Source organism: Amia ocellicauda, chromosome 23, assembly GCF_036373705.1.
Source record: "Amia ocellicauda isolate fAmiCal2 chromosome 23, fAmiCal2.hap1, whole genome shotgun sequence".
Classification (NCBI taxonomy): domain Eukaryota; kingdom Metazoa; phylum Chordata; class Actinopteri; order Amiiformes; family Amiidae; genus Amia; species Amia ocellicauda.
In genome coordinates this window covers 18,497,370-18,515,181 of record NC_089872.1, presented here as the reverse complement: position 1 = coordinate 18,515,181, position 17,812 = coordinate 18,497,370, and the positions used below count along the sequence as shown (strand labels likewise).

Genomic DNA, 17,812 nt, shown 5'->3' with positions numbered 1-17,812 from the left:
AAATGGCCGATTTTTATTCTCTTGAAGTGACCATTATGCAATGTGTTCATATGTCGAGGGAAGGTTCGAATTTTCACAATAACAGGCAAGGAAATTAAATCCTAGCAACACGAGGGTTCTAGGAAGGGCAGAACAAAACTGTATCAATGTGCTTATTATCAAATGGATTTATAAGCAATGAAAAAGGGGTCTTTATTACAAATGTATAAAAAAGTTCTTTGAATACTCAAATTTAGAATAACATGAAACACAGACCGCTTTTGTTCTTTATCATCAAAACAACGCAGACTCTAATAAAACTTCTCACCCATCAAAGTCCATTTGAACTATTGCCACAACATCAGCTTCATCTCCAGAGCCAGCCAAAAGAAAAACCACTTTAAAACTCAGCTACGGTGCAATTGTTGTAATACACTTGGATTGAAGGTTTCGTTATATATAAGTGCCCAAGCACACACACACACACACACACACACACACACACACAGACACACAGGAGCTTCAATTGCCATCCTGTCACTATCACACTATTTTTGCCTTTGCTCCTCATTATGAATGTAATGGAAGGAGGTTTAAAACATGACAGATGACAACAATAATGAATACCTTGCAAATCAAATGACTTCAGAACTCAAGTTTACTGGAGAACATACAACAGTATTCTCAAGTTTAAAACTTGCAAGAAAAGCTGAGTCCTTGATCCTTTCCCGTCAGCAGCAGGATTTGATGTGGCAAAGTAATAATCACACAATCCAGTCTGTCCAGTTGAGAATCTGTATTTTAATGGCAAACTAGAATTTCTCTCCCCAAAAATTCCTCATTCACATTCTTTGATAATGGGATAACACTAGTCGAATAGTTATTTCAAGGAAGAACAATCTGATGCTTTTCTTCTTGTTAAATATGTTGGATGCGTAATTCAAATTCTTTGTTAATGCTAAATCATTACTTGAATAGTTGTTTCTGTAAAAAAAAGATATATATATATATAGAGAGAGAGAGATTTCATTTATTTCAGAGGGTTCCATGATGTTTGAATAGAACTGGTAGATTTATGTGTAATCATTGAAAATTCCGGTTTTATCTAGATTAACAGCCTGTAAAGTTCACCATTATATCTTTGTGATACAAACTGTCATTTTCAGTATTGCTTATTGTTCCTAGTGACTTTTAAGTCTTGCCAGATTTACACATTCCAGGGATAATCTCCTTATTATTATCAATTTTAAAGTGCAGGACTACATAAATCCTGCAACTGCAATGAAAATATGTCTACCCTACTTAGCGTTTAAAGTTTATATAAAGCACTAAAATCAAAGGACAAAAGTTGTTTTGTTTTTAAAATTTAGAATTCTCTTATAAATTCTCTTCCTACAAATCCACTGTAAAAATCACACCTCGTTTATGTCACTTTGTTTTTAAACTAACGCCCTGAGCATACGAAAGACAGCTGTGTGTGGTTGAAATTATTCTTAAAGGTTTTCCATTTACTCTTTTGTCCAGCAGCCTCTACTGCCAGATGAGGAAAATCAGAAATCTCTCGTAAAATCAAAATGGTAGAGAAACGCCGTAGAGGCACAGAGATGGCTCCACGTGGCTGTACAACGATCAGCTGACATCGATACTACCTTCATTCCACCTACAAACGAATTAAATTAAATAAATAATACAAAAATGTTGTCACAACAGAGGATATTAAGATGATATACCATTCCAGTGGAGAATACCTGCAAATCTTGGTACCTTTTCTCACTACTATTTTTCTGTCTTTAGCATCCACACTTGCTGTCAAATCGCCCACAATTCAAATAAATAAATCCAAAACATGTTTTTATAATCCTTAAGTTAAGTAACCTTTCATAACCAAACATATAATTTGATGAGCATTTTTGTGACAACTTGCAGAAGCCATCAACAAGTCATTTTCTCTGAAGTTTCCTGTTTTTGTTTTTTCTTTAATTTTCTTTCACTTCTAAAACAGTCAAGTAACAAGTAAAGTGGAGTAATTGGCTGATTCAGGTTGTAAATAAGATCGCTCTTTGCAGCAATCCAGATGAAAATACTCCCTAGGGAGGTTTCAAAGGTGTATTATACAGTTTTCAACGACGCAGTTGGTATTCCCATGCTATCGTTTGTTACAGGCTTTGGATTAAAATAGCTACACAAGCAGCCTTACAGTAATAATGTATGCTTGGATTGCAGAAGGCACCCATCACGCGTCCCCAAAAGGGTTCCCGATACTCTCTCATGAATGCTAAAATCAAACTGCTGGTTTCATGCTGCTATGCGGTATGTTCTCAAAATGCAGGTCAATTATGTTGAAAACACTGCGCTGTAAGTGTTCTTCAAAAAGTAAAGAGTTATTATGGTTGTAAAATTATACGGTAAAGGCTTAATTAGAAACACCTAGCAATTCCTTAAAGATTAGGTCTAAGATTTTAATATGATGTGCTGTATATCAATTGTAACTGCATCATTAAAACAAATTCACAATCTTAATATATATATATATATATATATATATATAAATGACTGCTGCAATTTTGTACACTTTGGCCACTTTAAATCACAGAAAACCTCAATGGCACAAGAGGGGGTCAAGACTCTATTGGTTAAAACACACATCATAATCAGACAGCACGGCACATTTACCCATTTAGCAGAACATAATCAGAAACACCTCTGGATCTGCACTGAGCCTAACAACCTGGCTGGTCTGAATAAATAAATACTCTCACACACACACACACACACACACACATATATACACACACAGTTACCTCCAAAATTATTGGCTCCCTTGTTCAACACAGGTATTGAGCTAAATTGTACTCTTCCAACTTGTGGAATACATTGAACATTATTCTTGATTGAAGGGAATCGACCAAATTTACACAAATTATAAATTTCTCAATTATTGGCACCCTTGTTTGCAGTAATTCGTGCCTCCAGTACTCAAGTGTCCTGGTACTTGGTAGGGTTCATGATGCCGTTGACCAGTGGAAGCAAAACAGACCCATAACATCAAAGATCCATCACCATATTTTACAGTAGGTAGGAGGTTCCACTGGTTTAGAACTTCTTAATTATTGCCCTAATAGTAGAAAGTAGTATATTTGTGTTTTTAGCTAAATATACAACAACCATCCATCTCTTTTCATGTGTGAGTTCTTTGCCTTTCCCCAGGGTGATGGATGACAAATGGATTTTACATCTTTATACCCCAGTGAAACAGGAAGCCATAGAAAGCCACAATGCAGTTGCTTCAGACTGAGATGTACTAAAAAAAGTAAGAATGTTAATGCAGATTTAATTTAATTCAGAAGAATCTTTAGGGATGCCAATCATTTTGACAAACCATGAAACCATGAAAAAAACATGACTTGTTAAAAGTAAACATTTTCTCTGAGCAGTAATTTTATACAACCTTTGTTGGTCATCTTTATCAAGGTTGGCGAGACAAAGCCCACAAACATTAACATCTTTGTTTGTTTAGTTTTTTTGTAAATGTATCATTAACTTTTCTTTCACATGATTAACAGGCACCTTAACTCAGTAGAGAACAGCTCTGATTAATCACCTTATTTATATAAAAAGTCTTCGCAGGGACAGGTCTTTCTATTTGCAGTGTCACGCAATCGTTCACAAACCCCTGCTGCCATCATCTCTACCTGCTGTGCTTCAATTCTGTGCCTTAGAAATATGTCGCAGCTATTAATGTATGCATGGCCTCACTAACGAAGTGACTGACCTGGATGATGATTGCAAAGATTGACAATTAGTCCACCTGTTTCTTTTTTTTCCTGTTTGCACGTCACCACAAATATAGTCATCAGTTATAATTATGAATCATAAAATAAAGGTTATCTGTCACTTTGCCATTCATACAAAATGTTCATATGGTTCTTGTTGCAGAGAATTAAGAATTTGACATGAAAACTATTACAAAGTTACAGGGACAAACTGTGTAACCTCTCCATTTTTATATAACCAAAATGACTGTAGGCATCATGCTTCTTAAGTTAGGCTGATGAACGGAGCTTTAAAGAAAAGCAGCGTAGTAAAAAAAATCCTTTTAAGAATAAAACAGAGGGCGATTAATTATTACACACAAAACTATAAAAGCTATCTGGGCACGAGCTGTCCTTTAATTAGGAGGTATAGATAGTGAATGGAACAAATACTAAATTTAGTTTCTTTTGAAGTACATGTTTTTACTCCAGATCTGAACAGCAAATCTCTAGCATTACAGTTTGTAGGTAAATATAATCAAGCAAATATAGTCAATTTGGATATAATTGTCCCTGCCTTAGACTTTTTCCGTTTTCAGTTTAGTCATGTATGGTGCATTACAAATGCACCAGTAAAACATAATAAGAACTAGTTAATAAAATCCTGCATAACAAAAGGGGAAATAAATAAGTGAAACAATGCCATAGAGAAAATAAATCTGACACTTGGAGATTGAATCCAGTGCAGATTAAATGGTGTAGCATCTTATTTTCGGCAAATTCAATTTTGTCATCATAAAGATACAATATACTTCTACCACTGCAGCGGTGTTTCCAATTGTGTTTGACTTTACCTCATAATGTGCTTTATGAGCTGTGGTTTGACAGAAGCAGTCAGCTGTACTAACCTTCAATGTGCTGTGGATACAAAGTAAATTCTGCAGTTATTTGCACTGTGATATGAGCCATAAGCATTTTCTTTCCTCCACCGCTACTTAAAGCTGTGTTTTTTGCTCAGGCAATGAACCGTGAACGCAATTGTAACCTTTAAATGCGTCTAAATGAAAACCTGTCTGGGCCTCGTGTTCACGCTGTAAAAGACTAACGTGTGTTGAAAATACTATTGCTGATTATGGTTTATGTAAGTATGACTAGTATTAAAGTGTGGTTACTGAAAGGAACACCAAAACTGGCATTACATAAATTTAAAATGAATACAAGGTATCACTGATTTGTGTAACATCTTCTCTCTGTCTCTACATAAATAAATACAAATATATTACACTGAACTACTCCAATATTAAAGTGTTTATCAACACTGAAGAAGAGACACAACACTGGATGATAGCCCTGACTTGAGACGCTAAAACAAACTAATTAAGTCTTAATTGCATTCTGCCACTTCTCATAGAACCTTGGGTATTAATTTATAATGAATATATTGAATGGTATCCATTTTTCAATTTCGCTTGCAGTTTTATCTGAGTGACTAAGACTCCTATAAATGGATGAGTACTTTATAGTTTGTCCACACCAGCCTGGAGAGAAAAACACATTTGGAAACCTGATGACAGAATTGGACTGAGCAGCAATAAAGGTCTATCGGGGATGCAGTCTTCAGCACAAAGCTCATCAGCGCAAAGCACTTAAATGATTGTCTCAAAGATATATAACTTCAAAATGATTTGGCCTGTCAAAATGAATGAAAAATTGGGACAAAATCAGATATTTAGAGCTAAAAGCCACAGAAAATGATCCAGTGCTATGAGCTATTAGGCAGTTGCCTTCCTGCCATGCGGTCTGTGGAAAACACAAATTCACAGAATGATGTACGGTCACCATTACAATTACCATTAAGCACAACTACTTTAATTATATTTAAGTGTTTTCCCTAGAAACTATACATCAAACAGTGAATTGAGAGCAAACAGAGAAAAAACAAATTAAATAAAGATGATTATTATATACTTTTATCTAAAAAGCAAGTGGAAATATTTTCATCCAGTAATGGGTCACTAATATATGCTACAGATTTTTCTTTTAAGATTATTCATTATTTTGTATTGTATATACTCGTATGTATTGGATATCACTGACAAATGAAACCTGCAGTTCTATAAACACAGTCATTCAATGTCAGGGTTAATAGAATTCCTTTAGCTATGATATAATATGATTACAGTATTTTAGCATTAGTAACCTAAGATTATGAATTGAAGTAAATAGAGTAGAGTGAAAGGAAACTGCAGAAGTACCCAAATTTGGTATTATTGGAAAGGCAAAGGTGATAAAAGCAGAACCAGTTGAAAGTTGTTGACCATATAAGGCAAGGGTGAAAAAAAAAAACTGCATTTTTACATAAGAATGGTACATTTAACAATCTTCCGGGAATATCTATTTAAACCCTGTTTTAAATGAAGATTTAAATGAAAGGTCCACAAAACAGCTTAAAATCAGAGCAATAGCATTACAGAATAAAAATGCCTGAAGTGTTAATCACTTCCATTAGGAAAAAATAGTTTCATTTAGTGAAAATGTGTTTATTCGCTACTGCTGTAAAATAATTATTTAAAATACACAAACATGATCAGGAAACCTAGGAGGTCATGTATTCAGCAAATATGTAACTCATGCTACCTACGACTCATATTAAATATCAAAGCCTGAACAAATGAAACTTCATAAAACAAGTTGTCTGAAAATGTTTTCTGCAATTATCTTTGATGCCCGGATATCATGACAGGTAAAAAGGCATATAGGGCATATCATTATAAAGAATATATCACTGTCAGAAAGACAGATCCCAGGGAAGTACAAATTGGGGAGTAATGGCAGAGAGGTTTTCTGAAAAACTTCTGCAAAAATATTGGGCAGACCCTCAGTAATTAGCGTCTCGATTTTTAAAGACTCATTAAATCTCTGTGTCTGAGGGAGATGAGTCACTGCTGTTCTCCTGTATTAAACAGGGTAGCATGGAGAGGAAACGTATTATATCACAGACAACGTAAGAAATAAGGCGACAAAGGTTCAGAACAATTCAATCTCACGCCTTTCAATATTTAATCCCAGCGTTTCCATTCTGCTCCGTTTTGTCATTTTCCATGTATTCACTGAAAGAACGAACCAGCTACACTTTTAAAATATCCAATACAAAGCACAAGAAGAAAACTGTCAAAGTCCTGTCAAAGAATGCATCTCTTCAGGAAAAAACCTCCTGGCTTCTCCAAAAAGTTACTAAAATGTTGAAACATATTTTGTGCAGAACGCAGGAGTCAGTTATGAGAGGGACTCTGACCTTGTTGTTTTCGCAGGAGAAAAGAAACAGACCCTATTAGTTTTAACCGTATCGTGACCCCCCCCCGAAGTGTGGAGAAAATTGCCAACTGCACTGACGGAGATTACAAGGAAATATGAAATGTAAAATAAGTAGACAGTATATCTTTATTCTAATTGAGCTCCTCTCCCTAGCAGCATTAATCTTTATCTACTCCATGCTAATAAGAAACGAGAAGATTGTTGGGATAGCGTATAACTTTACATATATTTCTCACTTGATGTCCTCTACTGAAGCTTAACCCTAAAGGAAGGTTAGTCAAAACAGTGAATTTCCCTCACCTCTTAATCTCTTAATAGTATACTTCAATTTGAACCTCCTGCGTGGTGAAATTTCAACCTCGGAGTGACTTTCTTCATTTTGCCGGAGATATTCTATTAGCATGGAGAGAGACGTAAGCACCCTTGGCAGATAATGAAATGAAGGCCACAGGTGAAGATAAAAACCAATGGCTTATTTTTCTGAAAATGAATTTCGAAAAAGAGTAAGAGTTATTGCCATCACTAACTGTGAAGTGCCTTAAACACCTGACAGCATTTTAAGCAAAGAAAATACAATCAACTAATTTCCCAAACTAGTGCAATCCATCACTAATCCGCAGCTTCCATTATTACTTTACATTCAGAGTAGATCCAAACACACGGGAACATGTGTTGGTGTGCCAGTTCTCATATTAACTTGTACAATATGAAAAAATACGAAGGGAAGGTCACAGGATCGGATTCCCATCAAAATGTAATTAGCTCACTTTCATATTAAATAGAAAGTGTCCATTCAGCTGTTTTGGGGGCATTTTTAATAATAGCTCTTGTAATAATAGAAATGTCACGGTAAAACCCAGATCTGATTTGAATCGATTTGAGAGTGAAAGAAGGCCTCTCCCCTCGTCTCATTTACTGTCACGAATCTGGAGAGGGAGGTCAAGTCAGTGGCATTATGCCTAAAGGTCGTCAGTCTGCTCCCCGGGGATCTGAGCAAGATCTAACCTCTGCGCTCCTATTGGCCGGCGAGGGAAGATTGCCTGTGGTGACTCCTCACCCACGCAGCTGTGTGCGCCACTGAAACGAGAGCCAAACAGAGGCTGCCAGACCCTGTTCTTCTTCATTCACTACCTCGGCAACATCTGCTCATTTGCTCTACAGAGTGAAATGAGGATGGCCAACAGCTAGACGAGAGATCTCTTGTTTACCTTCACTGGCGTTCACACCACAACAGTGGATCGAGAGAGAGAAGTGAATCTTCCACAGGAGTCATGAGAACATATGTACAGATAAAATATATATGTAACAAGTCTTGTTATTGGCTAAATAATATTGGGAATAGTAAATAAATTGTCTGCACAAAATAATAAGTTCTAGAATACTCAAAACGTGGGATGTTATATATATATATATATATTATAAAACCGTTCTGGCATTTCTAAGAATTAAAAGAAACACAAAAGAGACGATTCATTTTGTTCTATACGTACGCCAAGCCGTAGGGGAGTGAATGTTGGAAAGTGATTAAAGATAACATAAATAAACAAATAAATCAAACCGAATGAGAAAAAAATAATGAAACAAGTTGTTTACATGCTTAAAACAGAAAACCGGCAATCTAAAACAATTCTGCGATAGTTCTTCACAGAAATAGAGGCCCGTTTTGTGATAAATGGATTATGCCCGTGGGACTTACTTCTATCAGTCTGTTACACAACAGAAGAAAAACTGCAAATATGAAAACAAACCACAGTGTTAATCCCTTGTAGCTAAAGTATTTCAAGTAAATGAAGCATCAAACGCAAGTACCTTGGAAACAGTCCAAGCTTTGCAGATTGGAATGGAAGTTGAAAGAAATGAAAACGAAATTCTCTGAATGTGTTAAATAAATACATAAATAAACTTTTCAGATTTTCTCCACCTAAACAGTATATCACTGAGATTTCCTTAGGATCCCAGAAAATTGGTCTTTCTCCCCTTAAAGTCCTTGTGCCACGAATGTCAAACGTGGTTTGCTCCTATTCCTCCTACAAATAATTCCTGTTTAAACTGTCTTGCACGCAGAGTATCTTAGCTTTTTTGATTCCCATTATTAATTTAATAATGTAACTGAACTGATCTCAAGGCAGGCTTTAATCTAAACAATCATTCACTAAACATAAGAAATGGGAGGGTGTCTACTTTCGATCGCCATATAACCCTTCCCCAGCCCTCGCATCTATTCTCATCTACCATACACCGATTGCTACAGTTACATCTAAAGAATTAAATCAAACTTAAAACAATGTCAGTTCTGTCATCATTATCTATATATCAAACAATCTCTCCTCTACTGCCTACTAGTCTGGCCATTTACTACACAAGAGCCACAAGCGGCCCTTATTAAATTATACAAATGTGTTTGCAAAATTCAGCAATGAGACTCTGACTCGACTCATCATTGCATCATTTGCAAAGACTGCCACCATATATTAATTTGACAGCCTGCGACTGTGTAACCCACTGCTCCTGGATAAATAATATAAAAATGATAAGAGGTAATAGAGATAATATTAATCTACTCAATTACGCAGAATTGAAGAATTGAAGGACTGCACAATGAGTCAAAGACTTTATCTTTTCCATGATAGAAACGGTTAGGCAACATCCATTAGGATTTCCCCAGAAAGCTAATGTTTAGACCTCTTTAATTAAGGACTTACAGCTGATGCAACTCAAGTTATGCATTCATCTCTTTCTACTTAACGTACAACATGACATACAATGGACCGCAAGTGATGAAGGGCTGAAATGCACTTATTAAACCAGTGCAGCATCAGTCAGAAAATCAAACCCTGCCATCTATACCCGTGGAGGGAATCATGTGACAGATCCTAGAACGCTCATATCAGCGGTGATATCTTATGCAGTTAATAACATGTGATCGTGTCAGCTAAAATAGTATTGTAAGGTCTTATGAATAGAAAGCAGTCTTGTCTGTGTCCTTTTACAGATTGGTCATATCTCATATGCTTCCCTTCTAGAGGAGGTTGTTTTTTTCTTACTGAATTCATTTTCTAATTCATTCATTACCGCCTCGCTGTCACTCCTTGTGAAATGTTCCACTCTAAGGCTCTTAGCATTAATAAGCTCTTAGAAACAGTGTAATGTTTTCCTGAGCAGCGAGCGAGGAATGAAATTAGGCACAGATGGGAACGCTGTCAGGACGGTGTCCGAGCGAGGAGACGCATCACACTTCCATCAGAGACGCCCTATGTCTGTGTCTCATCCAATGTCTGTCAGAGATTCCCCGACGCTGGGTTTTCGAAATGAATAATGTTGCTAATTCATTATACCGGCCAGGTTGCACGGGTACATTTGTTTTCCCCCCCTCGGGCTATTTGTTGGGCTGATGTTTGAGGGACCCGGCCATCTTATAAGTGCAAACAGCGCTGTTGTTGTATCACATTAGTTCCCAAAAGAATGTCAAGTTCTGCCCAGCAGGATGTGAAATGCCTTGCTCTGCGTCAACGGTGAGGTTTCATTTTTCAAATCGACAAAAAACAAGAGGGTAAACTCCCATGCATGTGCAGTGAATTAGAAATCATTCAATTCGAGCCACAGAAAAACATTTTCTTCAAAGTCATAACAGCGCACTACGGGGTCATAAGAAGGATTATAGCAATCTATAGGCCTAAACTCTGCTGTACATTTGAAATGTTTCATGTTAAAGCTTCATAACTGCAAGAAAAGAGGCAGGAATATGTATTTATACATGTGTATACATGATAATCTGAGTAAAACGGATCTGGAAATTGCAGTATCTTTGCCCTGTCCTGTGATTCCCAGTGTGATTCAGTCTTAATAGAGAAACTGTTGCACAGCCTTAAACGTTTGCTTGATCCAAGTAAGCACCAACTGCAGCCATAAACACAAAGCAACAGTTGGGTACAAAATAAACTCTCTTTCAGCTACATTCATGATGTATACACGGATATAGAATTAGGCAAATTAAATGTGTTGTTTGTGTAAAGCTGAATGATAAAGAGATTTCCCAATAGGCCACAAACTGCAGGGCTTGCTGCAGACGTAAACACATGCTACACACACAATACAAAAGGTTCCTGTGATGGATAAGGGCCAACCGTGATTGTTTCTTCCACAAGTATTTGACTGGCTCGAGTTACACAACAAGCAATTTGTAAAAAATACAAATGTTTACTTCATGGAAAGAAAAAAGGCACACAAGCAAGAAAAAAATAAACAACTGCGAAAGCCATTCATGAGTCATTCGTGTGAGAATGGAAAAACACTTCAGTACCAAAACGCTCAACATAGGAAAGGGATTTGTTTAAAATACCTTTAAGGATCTTCTCCAAATTGTCTGTGCTCTTTAATTTCCTGAATTTTAAAGTATCTTCAGTGCAGCTTGGGCCCTAATTTAAAAACATTTCTGAGACGAAAATAAGTTGCCCTCCCGGTGACAGCACATTTGACTTCACAGCCTGAATTCGCTCATTTACTGAGATCGCCTTCAATGACATGTCATTAGAGACTAGAATTTAAAGTATCTGAAGATATTTCTCTGCCAGTTACAGTATGTTTTGCGTGATACACTAAGTGGCCAGTTTATTAGGTACACCTCCTCTTTCCATCACTTGTTCAGACTGGACTGGTGATGAATGATGAATCCTGATTCCAGCTGTTTCACCCTGATGGGAGGACTAGAATATGGTGAAAACTGCAGGAATCATCTATCCATCCTGCCAGGTGTGAACAATGCTGGCTGGTGGTGGCGGTGTGACGGCGTGGGGTTTGTTTTTGTGACACACATTGGGTACGAGTGGAGCCACGTTTCAATGCCACAGGACATCTGAACATCGCTGCCGCTCAGGTGCATCCCTTCACAGCAGCAGTGCATCATCCATCTGCTAATGAATGTTTTCAGCAGGATAAACCCCATGCCACAGGGATAGGGCTGTCCAGGAATGGTTCCAGGAACAAGACAGTGAATTCAACTCACTGCAGCAGCCTCCCAGGCACCAGATCTCAATCCAACCAAGCATCTGTGGGATGAGATGGTACGGGCTATTCGCAGTAGAGTTCCAGCACCAGCCAATTTGCAACAACTACGGGAAGCAATGGAGTCGGCATGGGCCAGCATCCCTGTGGCAGGCATTTGACACCTTGCTGAGTCCATGCCTCGAATGCAGGCTGTTCTGACGGCAAAAGAAGGAGCAACTCGCTATTAGCTCTGTGTACCTTATAAAGTGTCCACCCAGTGTGTGTCTATGTTCATGATACTTTCATACACAATACACTTTGTCTGTCCTGTCCTCATTGGGCTGCCGTTTGCTTATTATACGTTAAGATGTGAGAACAGCTTCATTCGTTGTAATGCTGTAAAATGTTTCTTTTGTAAACTAAGTCGCCCTGGATAAGGATATTTGCTAAGAAAGACAGAAAACTAGCGCATTTTTAGGGATGCATGCTGTACACCTGCATTTCAATCAGGGGTCTTCCTTGCACGTCTCCTTCATCTGGGGGAAGCTCACCCCGGAGTGCATGGTAGTGGGGAAGAATCAGCAATTCTCTGGGCATTACAAATTATAATTGAGCTATCTCGAGAACACATCTAATCTGGGCAATGACACTTTTCTAGGGGTGAGGAGAGCTGAGCATCAATGAGTAGGATATGAATGTATTTCTTCTACCTGCTGGGATTTCGTATACTGACTTGCTTACAAAGCAGACGCAGCGCATTTCTGCCGAGAGAAAGCTGCCCATTAACAGGCTGATAGAAAGTGTCCTTATACATGCACACGCCAGACATCTTTCCAGCCAGCAGGGCTTCCCGTTACAATCTCCACATCTTTGACACAACTGGGATAACTGCTCAATCACGGGGCGAGTTCCTGCCTTCCACTGCTCAGCCTTTTCCAGGGACAGATGGCCCAAAGTTTCAAGTTAATGAACAGCAAACGCAACCCCGCTGAGCCACATTTGTCAAAGATATTTTAAAATAGCAAGGATTTGCACACATGGAAGTGGCCTCCATGCCATAGGGACATCATAAATGTTCCCGAGCCACATGTCACACTCTGGCTTCAGTCGATGAATGCGTTTTCGAATAACAAAGACTTGAACAGCTCTGTCCTCAACCTTCCATAAGCACTCTCGTCACGGGTGAGAAAAATGGACAGGAAACGCTTGGAAAGTAATCAATGCTTTAACAGGGCGTATGTTCAATTGTTGAATTCTACTGAAAGACCTTGACAACCTCAACCCCTTCTATGGGCACTCCAATCCCATCAATCCCAGCATGTGTGCATTTATGTAAAGTAATAACAGTTCATCACAAGCCGTCAGTTTAAAACACGTTAATTTCCTCTGAAAATGGGAAGCGCTGTGACAATCCAGAGATGACAACAGAAGATCTTATTTTGAAGCCTGCGTCCAGCCACTAGCTAGGGCCGGTCCAATTCTTTGTGAACAGTTTTGAGCTTGTTTGTTAGATTGTGACAAAGCAAAGCCACATGACATTAAAAACAGATTTACTCTCATGGATGATCAAACATTTGGATTTTATAAAAAGGCTAACACCATGAACGCCAAATTTCTTTTGGCTCGGCCACTGTTACCATTCCTTAATCCGGCACCATTTCAACTGTTTAAACAACAGTGTTAATGAGCACCAGATACACAGTACAGAGATTCCAGACACGGACAGAATGCAGTGAAGGGAGGTTTTTATCCCCCTGCCTGTGTGCAGGTGCTCTTTAATTCATGAATTAATTAACTTAAAGAAGCCTTTCTGATGTTATTCATGATTTGTTTGTCAACGCAAAATGAATGAGAGGCCACTGTTTTTGTCCGTCTGTAATACAGATTTTATCAGATTTGTAATGATTTCCATTAAACTTAAGCCTGTACCTGAAAATACTAGATATACTAGATACTATATATATATATATATATATATATATATATATATATATATATATATATATATTGATGCTGCATTTATAGCATTTTTTCTAATATAGGATCATCAAATATAATCTGAAACATATTTGGCTTCTGTGGGTAATACAAACAGAAAATAAATTATATTGATTGTTCAATTATGCTTTTCAGTTCGGTTATGCTTTTAAAATGAATACCGTTAATTGCAGAAAAGCAAGAAAAGGCAAGTTTCCACTTAGTAAATGTTTCAACGTCAATAAATAACAACGTAAAGAAGTATGATTAGCAATAATGTGTGCATCAATAGCATATATGTCAAAAATCCTTTATATATGCACAATGTTCAGATGGTCAGATCTGAATCGGTAGAAAAGGTGCGGTGTGAAAAAAGCAACCCATAATACACAGGCGCACAGAGAGGTTGTGCCTGCGGTCTTTATAGCGCTGCTACCGCCGCCACATCCCCTTTCAGTCTCAGAGACTATGTTGTACATTCATGTAAAGCAACTCTAAAAAGTGCTGGACAACTAACCACTATTAATTAAAGCAGCGTTTTTTGTTGTACAGAGGACACCGTCTTTAGTGGGCAATGCATCCCATTTTTGGAGGTAGAAGCCCAGCAGGCAGGCAGGCATTTTCAGAAACCCGCTCCTGGGATTGCGCTGCTTGTTCACGTCAATGGCATCAATGAGCAACACATTAACAAACAATACAATCGGACGGATATATAGTGGCTCGTCTCAGCCCCGCACTTGTTACTTCAGCACTTCGTGAGGACGTCCAGGGGGGACTGGGGTCCTGTGATGCCCGAAACAGACATGCATTTTTATTGTCATAGGCGTGAGCGCATGCCTGTTGTTTCGCACGCTTTTGCACATACATTTGTCCTTGTGCATGTTTATTGTATTGCTTTATTTTGGCTTGGACTATTTGTGTCTAGGCTAAATTATCACAAACACACACGGAGCAGTAATAATAATAGTGAAGACGTCCTAAAAACAATGTATCACTACTACTTATATTCCAAGATGCTAACTAACCTACAATACAAACTGCAGAATAACTTTCAACGGCGTCCCGAAATGAAATACGCGATCAAATCCAATGCTCTTGGGGGCATCATGCCATTTTCCAACCTGTCCCACAGACCCCAGCCCAGCCTGTCCCCCTCTCCCCCTCTCCCCGCAGGACACCCAGTCCAACTTGTGCACATGATGCTATACCAGCCATGCAAACACTGAACACACTCATCCTACCTCCAGGACGTCCGGAAAACGCAAGGCAGGATGCACAGTATAACCAGGCTGCAGATACACTCCCCCCGTGTTAGATCCACTTGGCGCCGCAGTTCAGCCCCGGCTCGGGCACAGGGGGCACAGTAGCACCTTTGGTTGCCGCAGCCCTGTCGGGTCTTCAGTGTCCCGGTGTCTCTCGCCGCCACTAATTGGACCCGGTCCCGGCAGCCGCGCTAATTGGACCGCTGTAGCGGAATGTCCCCGTCCTCGGCGGCGGAGAAGCGCTCCTCGCAGGCCGGCCGGGATTGGCTGCGGCGGCGGTGACGTAGGCGGCAGGTGGCCCGGCAGCCCTCTATATAAGCCGGGGGGAGAGGGGCGTTTATTTTGTGAATGAAATGGAGAGGTGAAGACCTGTTTTGCAATCATTCCTACAGGTATTTTTTTTGCTGGATTATGTATGTGTTTGTTTGTTTGTTTGTTTACTCCAGCACTGTGTTGAAGGAAACTCAATGCGGTTATTCAATCTGTTTAGTTCCTTATGGAAACATTTACAGTCCCGAGGAAATGCATGTGTTACCGGGCCATTATTGTGTCTCTACGGATTCGTATAAGGTACTCAAGTATCAAAAAAGTGACAATGGCAGCATGTTCCCCAAAAACCAAGCTTTACACTGCAATGACGAAAATGAGCACAAATGGAAATGCATACATGTTACACCTTGTCCTGACTGATATTTTAAACAATTGGATGTCCCATACAGTTGTAGCAATTCAGTTTAAATCAATGCACCACGGGGATCAATATCAATAGTAATTGAATTCAATGCAAACCCTTGGGTGAGCTGATAGTCAGAATTCAGGAACAGGATGTGATATGACTATATATGATAAATAAGAGTGTATGCATGTAGGGGGTTATAATTGCAGGACAATTGAGTTTAAAGTAACATTTGTTTCAATTAGGGCAGCTTGAACACATAATGGAAATATAAAGACTTGCTGATAACTGAAGAACAAAGCCTGGTTTGTCTAGGATTTGCACCTGCATTGCATATCTAAACGCAGCTACCTTGGGAGATACGAGATGAAATGGATGAGTGTGTCAGGCTCTGATAACTCTCATAACAAGGGGTTACTAGGCCAATTACAGGACAGACGAGAAAATCATCAATCAGAAAACAACCACAAACAAACAGTCCGATTGGCGAATGAATGAAAAGGTAAGCGAAGGACACGGCGCCCTCTAGAGGAACGATCCTAAATCCCAGATGGATGTGGAGAACATACGCACCATATATTGTATCAATCAATGTATCTCTTTCAATGATGTCACAGAATGTCATTTCACTTCCAAGTATAATTGAAAAAGAGATGATAAAATTGCAATGGGCTGGACACACTGCAAGAAGAACAGAGTAAAGACGGACAAAGGAAGTTATTGAATGGATCCCAAGAGATGAAAAAAATATCAGAAGAAGAGCACAGAGAAGATGGGGAGATGAAATCATACACTTTGCAGGTGTGACGTGGAAAAGAGAAGCTGTAGATCAAAACAAGTGGAAACATCTTGCCTTCATCCCGCAGTGGATCGATATGTGCTGATGGTGATATATTTATATATATACATACACACATAAATATGTATCAATGTTACCCACGCTTAAAAAATCAATTCAACAGGGACTACCAAAATAAATGTTTGCTTTCATTACAGAAAAAAACCGATTTAATCAAAAGATATATACATATATTGTTAGTGACACAATGTTTTATTAACACAGTCATTCATCTGAAGTGCGTTTGGTAAACGTGGGAATTCCACCTTAAAATAACAAATGCAATAATAGATCTAAAAACAGAAGGAAAGAAAAGTACAAAGGCGGCTCATGAATATGCATTATAATAACATTAGATGACATTTTTCATGATTGCAGTCTTATTATACAAGTGCCATAATTCTGCTTTTCTTTTGAAATTTCCAATTGCCTTTACATTACGAAGCTACTATACGTTACCTGACTAGTTCACATAACAATTATCTGTAATTAAATCAAACACTATTACATTTCCTTTTCAACCCTGTTAAATTTGTGATTAAATTGCTCTGTAATAAAACAAATGCTTCTATTCATTGCCAGCATCAACTGAGAATCCCAGAGATATGTTTGCATTATCTGTTTTAACTGTAATGTGCAATGAATTACAACAAGGCTGAGGCTTTAACCTTGCATTAATTGCAATTTGTCAAAATGGACACCTTAGGGAAAGAGATAGGAAACTAAATTTAATTTTATATTCTGCCCAGTTTTCTCTCTTCATGAACAAACACATTTTCTTCTGTAACAGTCTTGTTGTAAGCTTAAATAGATATATTTAATAAGATATTTTAATGGCAATTTCTTCCTTCCAACTCATCCATATCTGCCATTTTGTAAATCCTCATCTGTGTGGTTAGATGATATCCACAGATGCCAATCCTGTCCATGTTAGCTATTTTAGCTTGACCGTGCCTTTGTGGGAGCTGCCTGGTTGGAGAGGCAGGCATGTGAGACAATGCGTGGCTAAAATCCAAATGCATGTGGCTTT

At 38.4% G+C, this 17,812-nt stretch overlaps 1 protein-coding gene across 1 annotated transcript in view; it reads right to left on the bottom strand.

The window, feature by feature from the left end:
* chrm3b (cholinergic receptor, muscarinic 3b) overlaps positions 1-15,484 on the bottom strand; it is a 99,353-nt gene extending 83,869 nt beyond the window's left edge. The window contains exon 1 of the mRNA XM_066696953.1: positions 15,248-15,484. The gene's annotated coding sequence lies outside the window, so the exon portion shown is untranslated. The remainder of the gene's footprint in view (positions 1-15,247) is intronic.
* Positions 15,485-17,812: the final 2,328 nt, after the last annotated feature.